Genomic DNA, 5,296 nt, shown 5'->3' with positions numbered 1-5,296 from the left:
GAAGTCAGCTAAGAGCAGGTAGTGTGGCTAAAAAGATAATGCCGACTAACTTTCTTCATGGGTTACTACCTGTTCCAACTTTTAAAGAAACTAAACAATATCTCTAAGCGTTTAAATAGTTTGAATGTCACCGAATTGAACTTGCTCATTTAGAATATTGTCCTTTTAACCATATAAAGAGCTTTAGATATCTTAATATATAAGTATCTTCTAATCTTTAATATAAGTTACTGTAGGGACCTAGCACACGGACAGGCAGATAAGCTGGCAGGCAGTCAGGGTCTCCTGGCTCCATGGGAACGCTGCTTAGCAGCCAGTTCTGTACGCTGCCCAGCCTGCAAGGTCTCCCGGCTTCTTGGGACGCAGTGTGCATGAGAGCAGGCCTGCAGTGCCCGCCAGATCGTTTCTCCCACGGAACGCTCTTTGTTTTGCGGGATCTGTATAACCTCGCTTCTCCTCCACCTTGGGGCCAATCACTGCCCCTCCTACCGGCCGCCACCGGAGACATTCCCCAGTCAGTAAGTCTCAATGAACCTACGTCCCGCACTCAGCCAGCTGGCATGTTCTTTGGGCTTGCGGCTTCTCAGGCGCAAATCTTAAAACAAGGACTCAGTCTGAAGTTACCATTCTGAATAGAAGTTTAGGTAGCAGACAAAAAACATGTTTGCTAAAATACCTCATTTTACTCAAAAGGTGAAAAAAGTAAATGTTAGGAAATTAAGCAGTATTTCTCACTTTTTCCAAATTATAAGAGACACTTGCTCATTTTAGAGAATTTGGAGACAATTTGGTGCATTTTTTTCTAGTAATTTCTTTGTATACTTTAACAAAACCAAGAACATATTGTACATTAGTTGGCATACGGCTTTTTTCACTTAATATCTCATGAGCATTTCTCCCCATCTTTAAATATTCTTTGAAAATAATTTAATGGTGTTAAAATAGATAATATTCTATCATATGTGGGTGCTATAATAGTTCATCTCTTTCCCCATTTTGGGACATTTAAGTTGTTGCTAGTTTTTTTCTATTATGAATAATGATGGAAGCAAATTGGATATAATTTTAAAACTAAAATCTCTATTTTCTAGGAAACAGAATTCCCAGAACATATCAATATTACCAGATCAAAGGATCTGAACATTTCAAAGTCTGTACTGATTCTTGAAACCTACTGCAAAATAGTTCATCAATAGTTTGGATAAAGTCTATGAAAGTGCCCATTTCATGACAATTACAGCAGTCCTAGACTCTGGCATTTTAAAAAGCTTCTATAATCGTTTTGATAGGACTCATATCAATGCATTTACTATAAAACTTCTCTTAACCAGTTTCTACTTCACCAATTATTGGATTAACCTGACTCACCGTTTCCTCAGTAAATAACTGACGCCCCGACAGGCTCAGGAGCTATTGCTAGTTGGCTGTGTACTTCCACGTCCTCAGTGGGTTGTGTGCTTATCAAGTCAGTTGTGTCCATTCCCAGTATGTTCAAGCCAGTTATCCTCATAAATTTATAATCTTATGAAATATTACATAAGACAATGAGTTTATGTAAAAGTAAAGTTGAACATTCTGAAGAACTCTCAAAAGCAAAAAGAGCTAACATAAATTGCTGCTGAATTAGTGGCAAACAAAAATATGTAAATAAGGAAGGATGCATAAAACATAGATTCTGAACTCAGATTCCTTTGTAAATGCTTTAAGTTCACCACTTTCAAGAAACTAGAATTGGGTAATAGGGAGAGACTGACAGCTCTTTCAGCTCCAGTCCTAACATTCTCGGGGAAGGGTTCACATTGACTAAACTGGATCAGTTCATTCCTGGACTAATCAGTGGGGGCTTGGATCAGAGTCCTGTATTAATGTGGACATTCCCTAAGTTACATCTTGTTTTATATCTGCTTTCCTGCGAACAAGGAGGGCCATGGCCAGAGAAGGGGTCTGTAACTCTCATACATCTGTGTACCTTTGCGTATTCTCTCCCTCTGTCTGAAATGCCCTTTCACCCCTTCTCTAGGTGGTTAACCAGTCCATTGAGGTATAGTGTTACCTGGTCGGTGAAGCTTTTCCTGAATTCCTAAATTTGAGTTAGGTATTCCTTCTTTTGTACTTTCATAGTCCTTGGTTATGTTTCTTGTCTGACATTTACCACGTTGAGTTGCGACTGTTTGTTCCCAAATCTCTTAATAAATAGACTTTGTGTTCCTTGGTAGAAAAGACTTTTTCTTCTTTATGTCTACATTTCCAATACTTAGAGTCATGAATGAGTGAAAACTTACAGAAAAGAAATATAAAAGAAGTACATTATGTATACTTACTGATTGACAAGACTTTTTTTGTGCTTTTAATTTAGTTTGGCTGATTTTTAGATGGATGGTTTTCAACAGGCCAGTACTGCCCCCTAGGGATTGTTTTGGAAATTCGTGGGGCATTTTCGGATAGGTTTCACTACTAGGGACAGGGACGTGAAACTTCCTGTAATGGCATGCACAACTTTGTAGTCTCACTGAGTATTCATTTAGGTAAAAACCTGCTTTTTCCCTCGAGGAGGAGCATAAGTTCCCACACCTTAGGTGTGGGCTTCATATATTGATTTCCTTCCAAAGAGCACAGGATGGAAACGGGGTGGGGGGAGAACTTCAGTGGAGAAACCTGACAAGCAGCACAGCAGCCAGGTGATCGGGTCAGCAGCATCAGTGATGTGTTAGATGTGATGAGAAGGGCACTTCACCTCTGTAGTCTTCCTCCTAAAAACCCGTAACTCCAGTTTCATTGTTAGAAAAAATTCAGAAAATCCCAACTGAGAAACACTCTGCAAAGTATCTGTCTAGTACTCCTCAGAACTGTCAGTTATCAAAAACAAGGAAAGTCTGAAAAACCATCATTCTAAAGGAGCCTCAGCAGACGTGATGACTCACTGTAATGTGGTATCCTGGATAGGATCCTGTAACAGAAAAAGTAGGTAAAAACTAAGAAAATCTGAATACAGACTTCGGTTAATAATAATGTATCAAAGCAGGTTCATTGATAGTGACAAATGTACCATACAATAATGTAAGACCTTTTAAATAAGGGAAACTGTGTTTGGGGTTTCGTAGGAACAAGGAGGGCAATGGCCAGAGATATGGGCAAAACTAAAACTACTCTAAAAATTTTTTTTAATTGTAAAATACAAACTTGCGACTAGCAGATAAGTAAGTCCTGGAGATCTAATGTACAGGATAGTAATTATAGTCAACAACACTGTATTACAAACTTCAAAATTGCCAAGACTATATTTTAACTGTTCCCCCCACAAAGAAATGGTAATTACGTGATGTGAGGGAGGTATTAGCTAATGCTGTGGTCATCATTTTGCAATATATAAATGTATCAAATTAACATATCATACACTTTAAACTTACACAATGTTTTATGTCAATTATTTCAATTTTTAAAAATTATGACGTTTGCTTTTTATTATCTGAGCCTAGAACTTCTATTTTAGTTATTTGTATATATAATTTCAATATTCACTGGGGACAAAACTATCCTATAAACAGGAGTGTTATTCTTTTATTCAAAACTTTATCAAGAATTGATCATCATTTTGGAAAATGTTTCCAACAGTGATATTATAGTCATTGACCAATGAAACACACTTATTAGTATGCAATTAAAATGATAACTAGCTCTTAATGAATCATGAATTCAGTCTTTATTTTAAAATGTCAAATAGGGTTAACAGTACTCTATTGAACAGTTTTACTTCCATATTTAAGAGCAAGCACCTGACTACTTCAGTTTAGTGTAGCAGTTATCTGGATCTTTAGGTATTACAGTGCATATTTTATTACAAATTGTTTCATTTTTCCTCTATACTACAATAAAAGCATTGGACTGACCCTTTTTGAAACTATGTATTATAGGGAAGTTGTATATGAATTTCACTTTAGGATAGATGTTTAAATACCTCCATGCTATAATAAAAAGGGTCTTCTGAGTCTGACATAGTTGAGAACCACAACCTTAAACTAAGTTCTTTGAGGGAAGATGTATGATTTTTTACAGCACCCTACACCAACTAGGTCCTCAATATTTTATTTCACCTTGTTGCAGTTTCGATTTATGCTTACTCAGAAGCCCTTATTTGCTCTTCCATTCTGGAAATCTCACTTTTGATCCAGTGTACACCCTCATGCAGGCAACTTGGGTAAATATGATCTAAGGCAGTGGACTGGTTCCCTTTCCAATTATTAGAGACAAGATTAACCTTTTGCTAAAGAACAAAAGGTTATTTTCTTTCACTGGACAGTGTTGGTTCATACATGACACCTTTGGAATCATGGTGGGCATCCTTAATCACAAGTATTATTAGCCCAAAAAGAAAATGCTGAGAATGACAGGCACGGAAAGATGGAAGGAAACTGAGGTTCTTGATATGTCTGAACCCATTCTAGAACCTCTGAAGCGCTTGTTAAACTTGTTTTTTTCTCATTGCCAACAGCAAGCATCCTTGCTAATATAACTCTCTTCACAAGCAGTTGTGTTACTAAGTAGTTTTTATGTATATTATACACAATCCTGGTCAGAATACTATGTAGGGGTGCCGTGACTCTCAGCCACTAATTTAAATGACTTGTATTATAACTGAGTCCTACGCTTAGCTGTGTAGGGTTCATGGAGACTGATTTTACCTTGACAGTAACCTACAATCTTGTTGTCCAATTGTGGGAAACAAGAAAACTTCTTGTGCTCAACTCCATCCTTTCAAATCACCACTTCTCAGGTAAGTTAATTTGGAAGTTAAGTGAACTGTCCTAATTCCTAGTAAAGCCTGGTAATACAATATATGTATTTTTAATGCACATAAAAATGAATTGAAGGAATAAGCAACGTCTATCTTTGGTAAGTTTTACTTAGCAAGTAGAGAAGGCTTCTTTCTGTGGAAATAAGGTTTAAATGACTGAATTTATGAATCTAATAACCCGCCCATTTGACAATTCTGTACCCAACATGTGAAACCGGTCTCCATTGGTTCCCACAACTTACTTTTTGATATTTGGCCTTTCTTCTCCTGTGTACTTTTTCTCCCTCAATCCTTTATTCCTTATTTACTTTCCTCTTCCCACTTTTCCCACACTTCCTTATCCATCAAAACTACCTGCCTAGCAGGATATATAGAATCACATCTAGTTTCAGTTCAGAATGAGCCTGCAAGCTCCTTCAAATTCTTACAGTACTCTCTGAGGGCAGCTTTTTTCTTCCTTTAAGAAAGAAAATGCTGGACAGAAATTTACAAATTAAACATAGC

Source organism: Rhinolophus sinicus, chromosome 2 (assembly GCF_057876585.1).
Source record: "Rhinolophus sinicus isolate RSI-liver-muscle chromosome 2, RSI-T2T, whole genome shotgun sequence".
NCBI classification, from domain to species: Eukaryota; Metazoa; Chordata; class Mammalia; order Chiroptera; family Rhinolophidae; genus Rhinolophus; species Rhinolophus sinicus.
This window is presented reverse-complemented; position numbering follows the sequence as displayed.